Raw genomic sequence first — 17587 nt, forward strand, 5'->3', positions numbered from 1 at the left:
ATGCGTAGACAAAAAGAGCTGGAGAACCTTCTGCAGCAAATCACCTCGATATACGTTGGGTAAAGGACTGATTTGGGAATAGAACAGGAGCCCTCTTTGCCAGGTTACCTCCTTCTACGGCAATGGGCTGTAGAAGTAATAGGCTCGTCCGGGATTTGAACCCAGGACCTCTCTCACCCAAAGCGAGAATCATACCCCTAGACCAACGAGCCATGTTGCTGCTTCGATTGATCGATTTGTTGTCACAAAACATGCTTAGACAAAGGCTCCCTGCACCCTAAGCGAGAATCATACCACAAGACCAACGAGCCATGTTCTGGTTGCTGCTTTGATCGATTTGTTGTCACAAAACATGCTTAGACATAAAGAGCTGGAGAAACTTCCGCAGCAAATCACGCCGATCTACGTTGGGTAAAGGACTGACTTGGGAATAGAACAGGAGCCCTCTTTGACATGTTACCTCCTTCAACAGCATACTGTAATGGGCTCGTACGGGATTTGAACCCAGGACCTCTCGCACCCAAAGCGAGAATCATACCCCTAGACCAACGAGCCATGTTCTGGTTGCTGCTTTGATTGATTTGTTGTCACAAAACATGCTTAGACATAAAGAGCTGGAGAAACTTCCGCAGCAAATCACGCCGATCTACGTTGGGTAAAGGACTGATTTGGGAATAGAACAGAAGCCCTCTTTGCCATGTTACCTCCTTCAACTGCATATTTTAATGGTCTCGTCCGGGATTTGAACACGGGACCTCTCGCACCCTAATCAAGAATCATACCCCTAGACCAACAAGCCATGTTGCTGCTTCGATTGATCGATTTGTTGTCACAAAACATGCTTAGACAAAGGCTCCCTGCACCCTAAGCGAGAATCATACCACAATACCAACGAGCCATGTTCTGGTTGCTGCTTTGATCGATTTGTTGTCACAAAACATGCTTAGACATAAAGACCTGGAGAAACTTCCGCAGCAAATCATGCCGATCTCTTCGCCAAGTAACCTCCTTCAACAACATACTGTAAAGGGCTCGTCCGGGATTTGAACCCGGGACCTCTCGCACCCGAAGCGAGAATCATACCCCTAGACCAACGAGCCATGTTCTGGTTGCTGCTTGGATTGATTTTTTCAAAGAATGCTTGGACGAAAAGAGCTGGAGTAACTTCTGCAGCAAATCACGCCGATCTCCGTTGGGTAATGGACTGATTTGGGAATAGAACAGAAGCCCTCTTTGCCAGGTTACCTCTTTCAACAACATACTGTAAAGGGCTCGTCCGGGATTTGAACCCGGGACCTCTCGCACCCAAAGCGAGAATCATACCCCTAGACCAACAAGCCATGTTCTGGTTGCTGCTTTGATCGATTTGTTGTCACAAAACATGCTTAGACATAAAGAGCTGGAGAAACTTCCGCAGCAAATCACGCCGATCTACGTTGGGTAAAGGACTGACTTGGGAATAGAACAGGAGCCCTCTTTGACATGTTACCTCCTTCAACAGCATACTGTAATGGGCTCGTCCGGGATTTGAACCCAGGACCTCTCGCACCCAAAGCGAGAATCATACCCCTAGACCAACGAGCCATGTTCTGGTTGCTGCTTTGATTGATTTGTTGTCACAAAACATGCTTAGACATAAAGAGCTGGAGAAACTTCCGCAGCAAATCACGCCGATCTACGTTGGGTAAAGGACTGATTTGGGAATAGAACAGAAGCCCTCTTTGCACATGTTACCTCCTTCAACTGCATATTGTAATGGTCTCGTCCGGGATTTGAACACGGGACCTCTCGCACCCTAATCAAGAATCATACCCCTAGACCAACAAGCCATGTTGCTGCTTCGATTGATCGATTTGTTGTCACAAAACATGCTTAGACAAGGGCTCCCTGCACCCTAAGCGAGAATCATACCACAATACCAACGAGCCATGTTCTGGTTGCTGCTTTGATCGATTTGTTGTCACAAAACATGCTTAGACATAAAGACCTGGAGAAACTTCCGCAGCAAATCATGCCGATCTCTTCGCCAAGTAACCTCCTTCAACAACATACTGTAAAGGGCTCGTCCGGGATTTGAACCCGGGACCTCTCGCACCCGAAGCGAGAATCATACCCCTAGACCAACGAGCCATGTTCTGGTTGCTGCTTGGATTGATTTTTTCAAAGAATGCTTGGACGAAAAGAGCTGGAGTAACTTCTGCAGCAAATCACGCCGATCTCCGTTGGGTAAAGGACTGATTTGGGAATAGAACAGAAGCCCTCTTTGCCAGGTTACCTCTTTCAACAACATACTGTAAAGGGCTCGTCCGGGATTTGAACCCGGGACCTCTCGCACCCAAAGCGAGAATCATACCCCTAGACCAACGAGCCATGTTCTGGTTGCTACATTGATCGATTTGTTGTCAAAAAGAATGCGTAGACAAAAAGAGCTGGAGAACCTTCTGCAGCAAATCACCTCGATATACGTTGGGTAAAGGACTGATTTGGGAATAGAACAGGAGCCCTCTTTGCCAGGTTACCTCCTTCTACGGCAATGGGCTGTAGAAGTAATAGGCTCGTCCGGGATTTGAACCCAGGACCTCTCTCACCCAAAGCGAGAATCATACCCCTAGACCAACGAGCCATGTTGCTGCTGCGATTGATCGATTTGTTGTCACAAAACATGCTTAGACAAAGGCTCCCTGCACCCTAAGCGAGAATCATACCACAAGACCAACGAGCCATGTTCTGGTTGCTGCTTTGATCGATTTGTTGTCACAAAACATGCTTAGACATAAAGAGCTGGAGAAACTTCCGCAGCAAATCACGCCGATCTACGTTGGGTAAAGGACTGACTTGGGAATAGAACAGGAGCCCTCTTTGACATGTTACCTCCTTCAACAGCATACTGTAATGGGCTCGTACGGGATTTGAACCCAGGACCTCTCGCACCCAAAGCGAGAATCATACCCCTAGACCAACGAGCCATGTTCTGGTTGCTGCTTTGATTGATTTGTTGTCACAAAACATGCTTAGACATAAAGAGCTGGAGAAACTTCCGCAGCAAATCACGCCGATCTACGTTGGGTAAAGGACTGATTTGGGAATAGAACAGAAGCCCTCTTTGCCATGTTACCTCCTTCAACTGCATATTGTAATGGTCTCGTCCGGGATTTGAACACGGGACCTCTCGCACCCTAATCAAGAATCATACCCCTAGACCAACAAGCCATGTTGCTGCTTCGATTGATCGATTTGTTGTCACAAAACATGCTTAGACAAAGGCTCCCTGCACCCTAAGCGAGAATCATACCACAATACCAACGAGCCATGTTCTGGTTGCTGCTTTGATCGATTTGTTGTCACAAAACATGCTTAGACATAAAGACCTGGAGAAACTTCCGCAGCAAATCATGCCGATCTCTTCGCCAAGTAACCTCCTTCAACAACATACTGTAAAGGGCTCGTCCGGGATTTGAACCCGGGACCTCTCGCACCCGAAGCGAGAATCATACCCCTAGACCAACGAGCCATGTTCTGGTTGCTGCTTGGATTGATTTTTTCAAAGAATGCTTGGACGAAAAGAGCTGGAGTAACTTCTGCAGCAAATCACGCCGATCTCCGTTGGGTAAAGGACTGATTTGGGAATAGAACAGAAGCCCTCTTTGCCAGGTTACCTCTTTCAACAACATACTGTAAAGGGCTCGTCCGGGATTTGAACCCGGGACCTCTCGCACCCAAAGCGAGAATCATACCCCTAGACCAACAAGCCATGTTCTGGTTGCTGCTTTGATCGATTTGTTGTCACAAAACATGCTTAGACATAAAGAGCTGGAGAAACTTCCGCAGCAAATCACGCCGATCTACGTTGGGTAAAGGACTGACTTGGGAATAGAACAGGAGCCCTCTTTGACATGTTACCTCCTTCAACAGCATACTGTAATGGGCTCGTACGGGATTTGAACCCAGGACCTCTCGCACCCAAAGCGAGAATCATACCCCTAGACCAACGAGCCATGTTCTGGTTGCTGCTTTGATTGATTTGTTGTCACAAAACATGCTTAGACATAAAGAGCTGGAGAAACTTCCGCAGCAAATCACGCCGATCTACGTTGGGTAAAGGACTGATTTGGGAATAGAACAGAAGCCCTCTTTGCCATGTTACCTCCTTCAACTGCATATTGTAATGGTCTCGTCCGGGATTTGAACACGGGACCTCTCGCACCCTAATCAAGAATCATACCCCTAGACCAACAAGCCATGTTGCTGCTTCGATTGATCGATTTGTTGTCACAAAACATGCTTAGACAAAGGCTCCCTGCACCCTAAGCGAGAATCATACCACAATACCAACGAGCCATGTTCTGGTTGCTGCTTTGATCGATTTGTTGTCACAAAACATGCTTAGACATAAAGACCTGGAGAAACTTCCGCAGCAAATCATGCCGATCTCTTCGCCAAGTAACCTCCTTCAACAACATACTGTAAAGGGCTCGTCCGGGATTTGAACCCGGGACCTCTCGCACCCGAAGCGAGAATCATACCCCTAGACCAACGAGCCATGTTCTGGTTGCTACATTGATCGATTTGTTGTCAAAAAGAATGCGTAGACAAAAAGAGCTGGAGAACCTTCTGCAGCAAATCACCTCGATATACGTTGGGTAAAGGACTGATTTGGGAATAGAACAGGAGCCCTCTTTGCCAGGTTACCTCCTTCTACGGCAATGGGCTGTAGAAGTAATAGGCTCGTCCGGGATTTGAACCCAGGACCTCTCTCACCCAAAGCGAGAATCATACCCCTAGACCAACGAGCCATGTTGCTGCTTCGATTGATCGATTTGTTGTCACAAAACATGCTTAGACAAAGGCTCCCTGCACCCTAAGCGAGAATCATACCACAAGACCAACGAGCCATGTTCTGGTTGCTGCTTTGATCGATTTGTTGTCACAAAACATGCTTAGACATAAAGAGCTGGAGAAACTTCCGCAGCAAATCACGCCGATCTACGTTGGGTAAAGGACTGACTTGGGAATAGAACAGGAGCCCTCTTTGACATGTTACCTCCTTCAACAGCATACTGTAATGGGCTCATACGGGATTTGAACCCAGGACCTCTCGCACCCAAAGCGAGAATCATACCCCTAGACCAACGAGCCATGTTCTGGTTGCTGCTTTGATTGATTTGTTGTCACAAAACATGCTTAGACATAAAGAGCTGGAGAAACTTCCGCAGCAAATCACGCCGATCTACGTTGGGTAAAGGACTGATTTGGGAATAGAACAGAAGCCCTCTTTGCCATGTTACCTCCTTCAACTGCATATTGTAATGGTCTCGTCCGGGATTTGAACACGGGACCTCTCGCACCCTAATCAAGAATCATACCCCTAGACCAACAAGCCATGTTGCTGCTTCGATTGATCGATTTGTTGTCACAAAACATGCTTAGACAAAGGCTCCCTGCACCCTAAGCGAGAATCATACCACAATACCAACGAGCCATGTTCTGGTTGCTGCTTTGATCGATTTGTTGTCACAAAACATGCTTAGACATAAAGACCTGGAGAAACTTCCGCAGCAAATCATGCCGATCTGTTCGCCAAGTAACCTCCTTCAACAACATACTGTAAAGGGCTCGTCCGGGATTTGAACCCGGGACCTCTCGCACCCGAAGCGAGAATCATACCCCTAGACCAACGAGCCATGTTCTGGTTGCTGCTTGGATTGATTTTTTCAAAGAATGCTTGGACGAAAAGAGCTGGAGTAACTTCTGCAGCAAATCACGCCGATCTCCGTTGGGTAAAGGACTGATTTGGGAATAGAACAGAAGCCCTCTTTGCCAGGTTACCTCTTTCAACAACATACTGTAAAGGGCTCGTCCGGGATTTGAACCCGGGACCTCTCGCACCCAAAGCGAGAATCATACCCCTAGACCAACGAGCCATGTTCTGGTTGCTACATTGATCGATTTGTTGTCAAAAAGAATGCGTAGACAAAAAGAGCTGGAGAACCTTCTGCAGCAAATCACCTCGATATACGTTGGGTAAAGGACTGATTTGGGAATAGAACAGGAGCCCTCTTTGCCAGGTTACCTCCTTCTACGGCAATGGGCTGTAGAAGTAATGGGCTCGTCCGGGATTTGAACCCAGGACCTCTCTCACCCAAAGCGAGAATCATACCCCTAGACCAACGAGCCATGTTACTGCTTCGATTGATCGATTTGTTGTCACAAAACATGCTTAGACAAAGGCTCCCTGCACCCTAAGCGAGAATCATACCACAAGACCAACGAGCCATGTTCTGGTTGCTGCTTTGATCGATTTGTTGTCACAAAACATGCTTAGACATAAAGAGCTGGAGAAACTTCCGCAGCAAATCACGCCGATCTACGTTGGGTAAAGGACTGACTTGGGAATAGAACAGGAGCCCTCTTTGACATGTTACCTCCTTCAACAGCATACTGTAATGGGCTCGTACGGGATTTGAACCCAGGACCTCTCGCACCCAAAGCGAGAATCATACCCCTAGACCAACGAGCCATGTTCTGGTTGCTGCTTTGATTGATTTGTTGTCACAAAACATGCTTAGACATAAAGAGCTGGAGAAACTTCCGCAGCAAATCACGCCGATCTACGTTGGGTAAAGGACTGATTTGGGAATAGAACAGAAGCCCTCTTTGCCATGTTACCTCCTTCAACTGCATATTGTAATGGTCTCGTCCGGGATTTGAACACGGGACCTCTCGCACCCTAATCAAGAATCATACCCCTAGACCAACAAGCCATGTTGCTGCGTCGATTGATCGATTTGTTGTCACAAAACATGCTTAGACAAAGGCTCCCTGCACCCTAAGCGAGAATCATACCACAATACCAACGAGCCATGTTCTGGTTGCTGCTTTGATCGATTTGTTGTCACAAAACATGCTTAGACATAAAGAGCTGGAGAAACTTCCGCAGCAAATCATGCCGATCTCTTCGCCAAGTAACCTCCTTCAACAACATACTGTAAAGGGCTCGTCCGGGATTTGAACCCGGGACCTCTCGCACCCGAAGCGAGAATCATACCCCTAGACCAACGAGCCATGTTCTGGTTGCTGCTTGGATTGATTTTTTCAAAGAATGCTTGGACGAAAAGAGCTGGAGTAACTTCTGCAGCAAATCACGCCGATCTCCGTTGGGTAAAGGACTGATTTGGGAATAGAACAGAAGCCCTCTTTGCCAGGTTACCTCTTTCAACAACATACTGTAAAGGGCTCGTCCGGGATTTGAACCCGGGACCTCTCGCACCCAAAGCGAGAATCATACCCCTAGACCAACGAGCCATGTTCTGGTTGCTACATTGATCGATTTGTTGTCAAAAAGAATGCGTAGACAAAAAGAGCTGGAGAACCTTCTGCAGCAAATCACCTCGATATACGTTGGGTAAAGGACTGATTTGGGAATAGAACAGGAGCCCTCTTTGCCAGGTTACCTCCTTCTACGGCAATGGGCTGTAGAAGTAATGGGCTCGTCCGGGATTTGAACCCAGGACCTCTCTCACCCAAAGCGAGAATCATACCCCTAGACCAACGAGCCATGTTGCTGTTTCGATTGATCGATTTGTTGTCACAAAACATGCTTAGACAAAGGCTCCCTGCACCCTAAGCGAGAATCATACCACAAGACCAACGAGCCATGTTCTGGTTGCTGCTTTGATCGATTTGTTGTCACAAAACATGCTTAGACATAAAGAGCTGGAGAAACTTCCGCAGCAAATCACGCCGATCTACGTTGGGTAAAGGACTGACTTGGGAATAGAACAGGAGCCCTCTTTGACATGTTACCTCCTTCAACAGCATACTGTAATGGGCTCGTACGGGATTTGAACCCAGGACCTCTCGCACCCAAAGCGAGAATCATACCCCTAGACCAACGAGCCATGTTCTGGTTGCTGCTTTGATTGATTTGTTGTCACAAAACATGCTTAGACATAAAGAGCTGGAGAAACTTCCGCAGCAAATCACGCCGATCTACGTTGGGTAAAGGACTGATTTGGGAATAGAACAGAAGCCCTCTTTGCCATGTTACCTCCTTCAACAGCATATTGTAATGGTCTCGTCCGGGATTTGAACACGGGACCTCTCGCACCCTAATCAAGAATCATACCCCTAGACCAACAAGCCATGTTGCTGCTTCGATTGATCGATTTGTTGTCACAAAACATGCTTAGACAAAGGCTCCCTGCACCCTAAGCGAGAATCATACCACAATACCAACGAGCCATGTTCTGGTTGCTGCTTTGATCGATTTGTTGTCACAAAACATGCTTAGACATAAAGACCTGGAGAAACTTCCGCAGCAAATCATGCCGATCTCTTCGCCAAGTAACCTCCTTCAACAACATACTGTAAAGGGCTCGTCCGGGATTTGAACCCGGGACCTCTCGCACCCGAAGCGAGAATCATACCCCTAGACCAACGAGCCATGTTCTGGTTGCTGCTTGGATTGATTTTTTCAAAGAATGCTTGGACGAAAAGAGCTGGAGTAACTTCTGCAGCAAATCACGCCGATCTCCGTTGGGTAAAGGACTGATTTGGGAATAGAACAGAAGCCCTCTTTGCCAGGTTACCTCTTTCAACAACATACTGTAAAGTGCTCGTCCGGGATTTGAACCCAGGACCTCTCTCACCCAAAGCGAGAATCATACCCCTAGACCAACGAGCCATGTTGCTGTTTCGATTGATCGATTTGTTGTCACAAAACATGCTTAGACAAAGGCTCCCTGCACCCTAAGCGAGAATCATACCACAAGACCAACGAGCCATTTTCTGGTTGCTGCTTTGATCGATTTGTTGTCACAAAACATGCTTAGACATAAAGAGCTGGAGAAACTTCCGCAGCAAATCACGCCGATCTACGTTGGGTAAAGGACTGACTTGGGAATAGAACAGGAGCCCTCTTTGACATGTTACCTCCTTCAACAGCATACTGTAATGGGCTCGTCCGGGATTTGAACCCAGGACCTCTCGCACCCAAAGCGAGAATCATACCCCTAGACCAACGAGCCATGTTCTGGTTGCTGCTTTGATTGATTTGTTGTCACAAAACATGCTTAGACATAAAGAGCTGGAGAAACTTCCGCAGCAAATCACGCCGATCTACGTTGGGTAAAGGACTGATTTGGGAATAGAACAGAAGCCCTCTTTGCCATGTTACCTCCTTCAACAGCATATTGTAATGGTCTCGTCCGGGATTTGAACACGGGACCTCTCGCACCCTAATCAAGAATCATACCCCTAGACCAACAAGCCATGTTGCTGCTTCGATTGATCGATTTGTTGTCACAAAACATGCTTAGACAAAGGCTCCCTGCACCCTAAGCGAGAATCATACCACAATACCAACGAGCCATGTTCTGGTTGCTGCTTTGATCGATTTGTTGTCACAAAACATGCTTAGACATAAAGACCTGGAGAAACGTCCGCAGCAAATCATGCCGATCTCTTCGCCAAGTAACCTCCTTCAACAACATACTGTAAAGCGCTCGTCCGGGATTTGAACCCGGGACCTCTCGCACCCGAAGCGAGAATCATACCCCTAGACCAACGAGCCATGTTCTGGTTGCTGCTTGGATTGATTTTTTCAAAGAATGCTTGGACGAAAAGAGCTGGAGTAACTTCTGCAGCAAATCACGCCGATCTCCGTTGGGTAAAGGACTGATTTGGGAATAGAACAGAAGCCCTCTTTGCCAGGTTACCTCTTTCAACAACATACTGTAAAGGGCTCGTCCGGGATTTGAACCCGGGACCTCTCGCACCCAAAGCGAGAATCATACCCCTAGACCAACGAGCCATGTTCTGGTTGCTACATTGATCGATTTGTTGTCAAAAAGAATGCGTAGACAAAAAGAGCTGGAGAACCTTCTGCAGCAAATCACCTCGATATACGTTGGGTAAAGGACTGATTTGGGAATAGAACAGGAGCCCTCTTTGCCAGGTTACCTCCTTCTACGGCAATGGGCTGTAGAAGTAATGGGCTCGTCCGGGATTTGAACCCAGGACCTCTCTCACCCAAAGCGAGAATCATACCCCTAGACCAACGAGCCATGTTGCTGCTTCGATTGATCGATTTGTTGTCACAAAACATGCTTAGACAAAGGCTCCCTGCACCCTAAGCGAGAATCATACCACAAGACCAACGAGCCATGTTCTGGTTGCTGCTTTGATCGATTTGTTGTCACAAAACATGCTTAGACATAAAGAGCTGGAGAAACTTCCGCAGCAAATCACGCCGATCTACGTTGGGTAAAGGACTGACTTGGGAATAGAACAGGAGCCCTCTTTGACATGTTACCTCCTTCAACAGCATACTGTAATGGGCTCGTACGGGATTTGAACCCAGGACCTCTCGCACCCAAAGCGAGAATCATACCCCTAGACCAACGAGCCATGTTCTGGTTGCTGCTTTGATTGATTTGTTGTCACAAAACATGCTTAGACATAAAGAGCTGGAGAAACTTCCGCAGCAAATCACGCCGATCTACGTTGGGTAAAGGACTGATTTGGGAATAGAACAGAAGCCCTCTTTGCCATGTTACCTCCTTCAACAGCATATTGTAATGGTCTCGTCCGGGATTTGAACACGGGACCTCTCGCATCCTAATCAAGAATCATACCCCTAGACCAACAAGCCATGTTGCTGCTTCGATTGATCGATTTGTTGTCACAAAACATGCTTAGACAAAGGCTCCCTGCACCCTAAGCGAGAATCATACCACAATACCAACGAGCCATGTTCTGGTTGCTGCTTTGATCGATTTGTTGTCACAAAACATGCTTAGACATAAAGACCTGGAGAAACTTCCGCAGCAAATCATGCCGATCTCTTCGCCAAGTAACCTCCTTCAACAACATACTGTAAAGGGCTCGTCCGGGATTTGAACCCGGGACCTCTCGCACCCGAAGCGAGAATCATACCCCTAGACCAACGAGCCATGTTCTGGTTGCTGCTTGGATTGATTTTTTCAAAGAATGCTTGGACGAAAAGAGCTGGAGTAACTTCTGCAGCAAATCACGCCGATCTCCGTTGGGTAAAGGACTGATTTGGGAATAGAACAGAAGCCCTCTTTGCCAGGTTACCTCTTTCAACAACATACTGTAAAGGGCTCGTCCGGGATTTGAACCCGGGACCTCTCGCACCCAAAGCGAGAATCATACCCCTAGACCAACGAGCCATGTTCTGGTTGCTACATTGATCGATTTGTTGTCAAAAAGAATGCGTAGACAAAAAGAGCTGGAGAACCTTCTGCAGCAAATCACCTCGATATACGTTGGGTAAAGGACTGATTTGGGAATAGAACAGGAGCCCTCTTTGCCAGGTTACCTCCTTCTACGGCAATGGGCTGTAGAAGTAATGGGCTCGTCCGGGATTTGAACCCAGGACCTCTCTCACCCAAAGCGAGAATCATACCCCTAGACCAACGAGCCATGTTCTGGTTGCTGCTTTGATCGATTTGTGTTCACAAAGAATGCGAAGACAAAAAGAGCTAGAGAAACTTCTGCAGCAAATCACCCCGATATACGTTGGGTAAAGGACTGATTTGGGAATAGAACAGGAGCCCTCTTTGCCATGTTACCTCCTTCAACAACATATTGTAATGGTCTCGTCCGGGATTTGAACACGGGACCTCTCGCACCCTAATCAAGAATCATACCCCTAGACCAACAAGCCATGTTGCTGCTTCGATTGATCGATTTGTTGTCACAAAACATGCTTAGACAAAGGCTCCCTGCACCCTAAGCGAGAATCATACCACAAGACCAACGAGCCATGTTCTGGTTGCTGCTTTGATCGATTTGTTGTCACAAAACATGCTTAGACATAAAGACCTGGAGAAACTTCTGCAGCAAATCACGCCGATCTCTTAGCCAAGTAACCTCCTTCAACAACATACTGTAAAGGGCTCGTCCGGGATTTGAACCCGGGACCTCTCGCACCCGAAGCGAGAATCATACCCCTACACCAACGAGCCATGTTCTGGTTGCTGCTTTGATTGATTTGTTCAAAGAATGCTTGGACGAAAAGAGCTGGAGTAACTTCTGCAGCAAATCACGCCGATCTCTGTTGGGTAAAGGACTGATTTGGGAATAGAACAGAAGCCCTCTTTGCCATGTTACCTCCTTCAACAGCATATTGTAATGGTCTCGTCCGGGATTTGAACACTGGACCTCTCGCACCCTAATCAAGAATCATACCCCTAGACCAACAAGCCATGTTGCTGCTTCGATTGATCGATTTGTTGTCACAAAACATGCTTAGACAAAGGCTCCCTGCACCCTAAGCGAGAATCATACCACAAGACCAACGAGCCATGTTCTGGTTGCTGCTTTGATCGATTTGTTGTCACAAAACATGCTTAGACATAAAGACCTGGAGAAACTTCCGCAGCAAATCACGCAGATCTACGTTGGGTAAAGGACTGATTTGGGAATAGAACAGGAGCCCTCTTTGCCATGTTACCTCCTTCAACAGCATACTGTGATGGGCTCGTCCGGGATTTGAACCCAGGACCTCTCGCACCCAAAGCAAGAATCATACCCCTAGACCAACGAGCCATGTTCTGGTTGCTACTTTGATCGATTTGTTGTCAAAAAGAATGCGTAGACAAAAAGAGCTGGAGAACCTTCTGCAGCAAATCACCTCGATATACGTTGGGTAAAGGACTGATTTGGGAATAGAACAGGAGCCCTCTTTGCCAGGTTACCTCCTTCTACGGCAATGGGCTGTAGAAGTAATGGGCTCGTCCGGGATTTGAACCCAGGACCTCTCTCACCCAAAGCGAGAATCATACCCCTAGACCAACGAGCCATGTTGCTGCTTCGATTGATCGATTTTTTGTCACAAAACATGCTTAGACAAAGGCTCCCTGCACCCTAAGCGAGAATCATACCACAAGACCAACGAGCCATGTTCTGGTTGCTGCTTTGATCGATTTGTTGTCACAAAACATGTTTAGACAAAGGCTCCCTGCACCCTAAGCGAGAATCATACCCCTTGACCAACGAGCCATGTTCTAGTTATTGCTTCGATTGATTGATTTGTTGTCACAAAACATGCTTAAACAAAGGCTCCCTGCACCCTAAGCGAGAATCATACCACGAGACCAACGAGCCATGTTCTGGTTGCTGCTTTGATTGATTTGTTGTCACAAAACATGCTTAGACATAAAGAGCTGGAGAAACTTCCGCAGCAAATCACGCCGATCTACGTTGGATAAAGGACTGATTTGGGAATAGAACAGAAGCCCTCTTTGCCATGTTACCTCCTTCAACAGCATATTGTAATGGTCTCGTCCGGGATTTGAACACGGGACCTCTCGCACCCTAATCAAGAATCATACCCCTAGACCAACAAGCCATGTTGCTGCTTCGATTGATCGATTTGTTGTCACAAAACATGCTTAGACAAAGGCTCCCTGCACCCTAAGCGAGAATCATACCACAATACCAACGAGCCATGTTCTGGTTGCTGCTTTGATCGATTTGTTGTCACAAAACATGCTTAGACATAAAGACCTGGAGAAACTTCCGCAGCAAATCATGCCGATCTCTTCGCCAAGTAACCTCCTTCAACAACATACTGTAAAGGGCTCGTCCGGGATTTGAACCCGGGACCTCTCGCACCCGAAGCGAGAATCATACCCCTAGACCAACGAGCCATGTTCTGGTTGCTGCTTGGATTGATTTTTTCAAAGAATGCTTGGACGAAAAGAGCTGGAGTAACTTCTGCAGCAAATCACGCCGATCTCCGTTGGGTAAAGGACTGATTTGGGAATAGAACAGAAGCCCTCTTTGCCAGGTTACCTCTTTCAACAACATACTGTAAAGGGCTCGTCCGGGATTTGAACCCGGGACCTCTTGCACCCAAAGCGAGAATCATACCCCTAGACCAACAAGCCATGTTCTGGTTGCTGCTTTGATCGATTTGTTGTCACAAAACATGCTTAGACATAAAGAGCTGGAGAAACTTCCGCAGCAAATCACGCCGATCTACGTTGGGTAAAGGACTGACTTGGGAATAGAACAGGAGCCCTCTTTGACATGTTACCTCCTTCAACAGCATACTGTAATGGGCTCGTCCGGGATTTGAACCCAGGACCTCTCGCACCCAAAGCGAGAATCATACCCCTAGACCAACGAGCCATGTTCTGGTTGCTGCTTTGATTGATTTGTTGTCACAAAACATGCTTAGACATAAAGAGCTGGAGAAACTTCCGCAGCAAATCACGCCGATCTACGTTGGGTAAAGGACTGATTTGGGAATAGAACAGAAGCCCTCTTTGCCATGTTACCTCCTTCAACTGCATATTGTAATGGTCTCGTCCGGGATTTGAACACGGGACCTCTCGCACCCTAATCAAGAATCATACCCCTAGACCAACAAGCCATGTTGCTGCTTCGATTGATCGATTTGTTGTCACAAAACATGCTTAGACAAGGGCTCCCTGCACCCTAAGCGAGAATCATACCACAATACCAACGAGCCATGTTCTGGTTGCTGCTTTGATCGATTTGTTGTCACAAAACATGCTTAGACATAAAGACCTGGAGAAACTTCCGCAGCAAATCATGCCGATCTCTTCGCCAAGTAACCTCCTTCAACAACATACTGTAAAGGGCTCGTCCGGGATTTGAACCCGGGACCTCTCGCACCCGAAGCGAGAATCATACCCCTAGACCAACGAGCCATGTTCTGGTTGCTGCTTGGATTGATTTTTTCAAAGAATGCTTGGACGAAAAGAGCTGGAGTAACTTCTGCAGCAAATCACGCCGATCTCCGTTGGGTAAAGGACTGATTTGGGAATAGAACAGAAGCCCTCTTTGCCAGGTTACCTCTTTCAACAACATACTGTAAAGGGCTCGTCCGGGATTTGAACCCGGGACCTCTCGCACCCAAAGCGAGAATCATACCCCTAGACCAACGAGCCATGTTCTGGTTGCTACATTGATCGATTTGTTGTCAAAAAGAATGCGTAGACAAAAAGAGCTGGAGAACCTTCTGCAGCAAATCACCTCGATATACGTTGGGTAAAGGACTGATTTGGGAATAGAACAGGAGCCCTCTTTGCCAGGTTACCTCCTTCTACGGCAATGGGCTGTAGAAGTAATGGGCTCGTCCGGGATTTGAACCCAGGACCTCTCTCACCCAAAGCGAGAATCATACCCCTAGACCAACGAGCCATGTTCTGGTTGCTGCTTTGATCGATTTGTGTTCACAAAGAATGCGAAGACAAAAAGAGCTAGAGAAACTTCTGCAGCAAATCACCCCGATATACGTTGGGTAAAGGACTGATTTGGGAATAGAACAGGAGCCCTCTTTGCCATGTTACCTCCTTCAACAACATATTGTAATGGTCTCGTCCGGGATTTGAACACGGGACCTCTCGCACCCTAATCAAGAATCATACCCCTAGACCAACAAGCCATGTTGCTGCTTCGATTGATCGATTTGTTGTCACAAAACATGCTTAGACAAAGGCTCCCTGCACCCTAAGCGAGAATCATACCACAAGACCAACGAGCCATGTTCTGGTTGCTGCTTTGATCGATTTGTTGTCACAAAACATGCTTAGACATAAAGACCTGGAGAAACTTCTGCAGCAAATCACGCCGATCTCTTAGCCAAGTAACCTCCTTCAACAACATACTGTAAAGGGCTCGTCCGGGATTTGAACCCGGGACCTCTCGCACCCGAAGCGAGAATCATACCCCTACACCAACGAGCCATGTTCTGGTTGCTGCTTTGATTGATTTGTTCAAAGAATGCTTGGACGAAAAGAGCTGGAGTAACTTCTGCAGCAAATCACGCCGATCTCTGTTGGGTAAAGGACTGATTTGGGAATAGAACAGAAGCCCTCTTTGCCATGTTACCTCCTTCAACAGCATATTGTAATGGTCTCGTCCGGGATTTGAACACTGGACCTCTCGCACCCTAATCAAGAATCATACCCCTAGACCAACAAGCCATGTTGCTGCTTCGATTGATCGATTTGTTGTCACAAAACATGCTTAGACAAAGGCTCCCTGCACCCTAAGCGAGAATCATACCACAAGACCAACGAGCCATGTTCTGGTTGCTGCTTTGATCGATTTGTTGTCACAAAACATGCTTAGACATAAAGACCTGGAGAAACTTCCGCAGCAAATCACGCAGATCTACGTTGGGTAAAGGACTGATTTGGGAATAGAACAGGAGCCCTCTTTGCCATGTTACCTCCTTCAACAGCATACTGTGATGGGCTCGTCCGGGATTTGAACCCAGGACCTCTCGCACCCAAAGCAAGAATCATACCCCTAGACCAACGAGCCATGTTCTGGTTGCTAATTTGATCGATTTGTTGTCAAAAAGAATGCGTAGACAAAAAGAGCTGGAGAACCTTCTGCAGCAAATCACCTCGATATACGTTGGGTAAAGGACTGATTTGGGAATAGAACAGGAGCCCTCTTTGCCAGGTTACCTCCTTCTACGGCAATGGGCTGTAGAAGTAATGGGCTCGTCCGGGATTTGAACCCAGGACCTCTCTCACCCAAAGCGAGAATCATACCCCTAGACCAACGAGCCATGTTGCTGCTTCGATTGATCGATTTGTTGTCACAAAACATGCTTAGACAAAGGCTCCCTGCACCCTAAGCGAGAATCATACCACAAGACCAACGAGCCATGTTCTGGTTGCTGCTTTGATCGATTTGTTGTCACAAAACATGTTTAGACAAAGGCTCCCTGCACCCTAAGCGAGAATCATACCCCTTGACCAACGAGCCATGTTCTAGTTATTGCTTCGATTGATTGATTTGTTGTCACAAAACATGCTTAAACAAAGGCTCCCTGCACCCTAAGCGAGAATCATACCACGAGACCAACGAGCCATGTTCTGGTTGCTGCTTTGATTGATTTGTTGTCACAAAACATGCTTAGACATAAAGAGCTGGAGAAACTTCCGCAGCAAATCACGCCGATCTACGTTGGATAAAGGACTGATTTGGGAATAGAACAGAAGCCCTCTTTGCCATGTTACCTCCTTCAACAGCATATTGTAATGGTCTCGTCCGGGATTTGAACACGGGACCTCTCGCACCCTAATCAAGAATCATACCCCTAGACCAACAAGCCATGTTGCTGCTTCGATTGATCGATTTGTTGTCACAAAACATGCTTAGACAAAGGCTCCCTGCACCCTAAGCGAGAATCATACCACAATACCAACGAGCCATGTTCTGGTTGCTGCTTTGATCGATTTGTTGTCACAAAACATGCTTAGACATAAAGACCTGGAGAAACTTCCGCAGCAAATCATGCCGATCTCTTCGCCAAGTAACCTCCTTCAACAACATACTGTAAAGGGCTCGTCCGGGATTTGAACCCGGGACCTCTCGCACCCGAAGCGAGAATCATACCCCTAGACCAACGAGCCATGTTCTGGTTGCTGCTTGGATTGATTTTTTCAAAGAATGCTTGGACGAAAAGAGCTGGAGTAACTTCTGCAGCAAATCACGCCGATCTCCGTTGGGTAAAGGACTGATTTGGGAATAGAACAGAAGCCCTCTTTGCCAGGTTACCTCTTTCAACAAC

General features: G+C 47.2%; 28 non-coding genes across 28 annotated transcripts; all 28 read right to left on the reverse strand.

The window, feature by feature from the left end:
- Window positions 1–1028: 1028 nt before the first annotated feature.
- On the reverse strand, window positions 1029–1100 carry trnap-cgg (transfer RNA proline (anticodon CGG)). Its single transcript has one exon. It is a non-coding gene; the product is annotated as a tRNA-Pro (tRNA).
- A 168-nt stretch (window positions 1101–1268) lies between these two features.
- Window positions 1269–1340, reverse strand: trnap-ugg (transfer RNA proline (anticodon UGG)). Its single transcript has one exon. It is a non-coding gene; the product is annotated as a tRNA-Pro (tRNA).
- Window positions 1341–1512: 172 nt separating this feature from the next.
- Window positions 1513–1584, reverse strand: trnap-ugg (transfer RNA proline (anticodon UGG)). The gene has a single exon. It is a non-coding gene; the product is annotated as a tRNA-Pro (tRNA).
- A 474-nt stretch (window positions 1585–2058) lies between these two features.
- trnap-cgg (transfer RNA proline (anticodon CGG)) lies at window positions 2059–2130 on the reverse strand. Its single transcript has one exon. It is a non-coding gene; the product is annotated as a tRNA-Pro (tRNA).
- A 168-nt stretch (window positions 2131–2298) lies between these two features.
- On the reverse strand, window positions 2299–2370 carry trnap-ugg (transfer RNA proline (anticodon UGG)). Its single transcript has one exon. It is a non-coding gene; the product is annotated as a tRNA-Pro (tRNA).
- A 1069-nt stretch (window positions 2371–3439) lies between these two features.
- trnap-cgg (transfer RNA proline (anticodon CGG)) lies at window positions 3440–3511 on the reverse strand. Its single transcript has one exon. It is a non-coding gene; the product is annotated as a tRNA-Pro (tRNA).
- A 168-nt stretch (window positions 3512–3679) lies between these two features.
- trnap-ugg (transfer RNA proline (anticodon UGG)) lies at window positions 3680–3751 on the reverse strand. The gene has a single exon. It is a non-coding gene; the product is annotated as a tRNA-Pro (tRNA).
- Window positions 3752–4468: 717 nt separating this feature from the next.
- On the reverse strand, window positions 4469–4540 carry trnap-cgg (transfer RNA proline (anticodon CGG)). Its single transcript has one exon. It is a non-coding gene; the product is annotated as a tRNA-Pro (tRNA).
- Window positions 4541–5609: 1069 nt separating this feature from the next.
- On the reverse strand, window positions 5610–5681 carry trnap-cgg (transfer RNA proline (anticodon CGG)). Its single transcript has one exon. It is a non-coding gene; the product is annotated as a tRNA-Pro (tRNA).
- A 168-nt stretch (window positions 5682–5849) lies between these two features.
- Window positions 5850–5921, reverse strand: trnap-ugg (transfer RNA proline (anticodon UGG)). Its single transcript has one exon. It is a non-coding gene; the product is annotated as a tRNA-Pro (tRNA).
- Window positions 5922–6990: 1069 nt separating this feature from the next.
- Window positions 6991–7062, reverse strand: trnap-cgg (transfer RNA proline (anticodon CGG)). The gene has a single exon. It is a non-coding gene; the product is annotated as a tRNA-Pro (tRNA).
- Window positions 7063–7230: 168 nt separating this feature from the next.
- trnap-ugg (transfer RNA proline (anticodon UGG)) lies at window positions 7231–7302 on the reverse strand. The gene has a single exon. It is a non-coding gene; the product is annotated as a tRNA-Pro (tRNA).
- A 1069-nt stretch (window positions 7303–8371) lies between these two features.
- Window positions 8372–8443, reverse strand: trnap-cgg (transfer RNA proline (anticodon CGG)). Its single transcript has one exon. It is a non-coding gene; the product is annotated as a tRNA-Pro (tRNA).
- A 511-nt stretch (window positions 8444–8954) lies between these two features.
- On the reverse strand, window positions 8955–9026 carry trnap-ugg (transfer RNA proline (anticodon UGG)). Its single transcript has one exon. It is a non-coding gene; the product is annotated as a tRNA-Pro (tRNA).
- Window positions 9027–9498: 472 nt separating this feature from the next.
- trnap-cgg (transfer RNA proline (anticodon CGG)) lies at window positions 9499–9571 on the reverse strand. Its single transcript has one exon. It is a non-coding gene; the product is annotated as a tRNA-Pro (tRNA).
- Window positions 9572–9739: 168 nt separating this feature from the next.
- On the reverse strand, window positions 9740–9811 carry trnap-ugg (transfer RNA proline (anticodon UGG)). The gene has a single exon. It is a non-coding gene; the product is annotated as a tRNA-Pro (tRNA).
- A 1069-nt stretch (window positions 9812–10880) lies between these two features.
- On the reverse strand, window positions 10881–10952 carry trnap-cgg (transfer RNA proline (anticodon CGG)). Its single transcript has one exon. It is a non-coding gene; the product is annotated as a tRNA-Pro (tRNA).
- A 168-nt stretch (window positions 10953–11120) lies between these two features.
- trnap-ugg (transfer RNA proline (anticodon UGG)) lies at window positions 11121–11192 on the reverse strand. The gene has a single exon. It is a non-coding gene; the product is annotated as a tRNA-Pro (tRNA).
- Window positions 11193–11918: 726 nt separating this feature from the next.
- trnap-cgg (transfer RNA proline (anticodon CGG)) lies at window positions 11919–11990 on the reverse strand. Its single transcript has one exon. It is a non-coding gene; the product is annotated as a tRNA-Pro (tRNA).
- A 511-nt stretch (window positions 11991–12501) lies between these two features.
- Window positions 12502–12573, reverse strand: trnap-ugg (transfer RNA proline (anticodon UGG)). Its single transcript has one exon. It is a non-coding gene; the product is annotated as a tRNA-Pro (tRNA).
- Window positions 12574–13604: 1031 nt separating this feature from the next.
- trnap-cgg (transfer RNA proline (anticodon CGG)) lies at window positions 13605–13676 on the reverse strand. Its single transcript has one exon. It is a non-coding gene; the product is annotated as a tRNA-Pro (tRNA).
- A 168-nt stretch (window positions 13677–13844) lies between these two features.
- On the reverse strand, window positions 13845–13916 carry trnap-ugg (transfer RNA proline (anticodon UGG)). The gene has a single exon. It is a non-coding gene; the product is annotated as a tRNA-Pro (tRNA).
- A 172-nt stretch (window positions 13917–14088) lies between these two features.
- trnap-ugg (transfer RNA proline (anticodon UGG)) lies at window positions 14089–14160 on the reverse strand. Its single transcript has one exon. It is a non-coding gene; the product is annotated as a tRNA-Pro (tRNA).
- Window positions 14161–14633: 473 nt separating this feature from the next.
- On the reverse strand, window positions 14634–14705 carry trnap-cgg (transfer RNA proline (anticodon CGG)). Its single transcript has one exon. It is a non-coding gene; the product is annotated as a tRNA-Pro (tRNA).
- Window positions 14706–14873: 168 nt separating this feature from the next.
- trnap-ugg (transfer RNA proline (anticodon UGG)) lies at window positions 14874–14945 on the reverse strand. The gene has a single exon. It is a non-coding gene; the product is annotated as a tRNA-Pro (tRNA).
- A 726-nt stretch (window positions 14946–15671) lies between these two features.
- Window positions 15672–15743, reverse strand: trnap-cgg (transfer RNA proline (anticodon CGG)). The gene has a single exon. It is a non-coding gene; the product is annotated as a tRNA-Pro (tRNA).
- Window positions 15744–16254: 511 nt separating this feature from the next.
- trnap-ugg (transfer RNA proline (anticodon UGG)) lies at window positions 16255–16326 on the reverse strand. The gene has a single exon. It is a non-coding gene; the product is annotated as a tRNA-Pro (tRNA).
- A 1031-nt stretch (window positions 16327–17357) lies between these two features.
- Window positions 17358–17429, reverse strand: trnap-cgg (transfer RNA proline (anticodon CGG)). The gene has a single exon. It is a non-coding gene; the product is annotated as a tRNA-Pro (tRNA).
- Window positions 17430–17587: the final 158 nt, after the last annotated feature.

The sequence above is a fragment of the Osmerus eperlanus genome, chromosome 24 (assembly GCF_963692335.1).
Source record: "Osmerus eperlanus chromosome 24, fOsmEpe2.1, whole genome shotgun sequence".
Lineage (NCBI taxonomy): Eukaryota > Metazoa > Chordata > Actinopteri > Osmeriformes > Osmeridae > Osmerus > Osmerus eperlanus.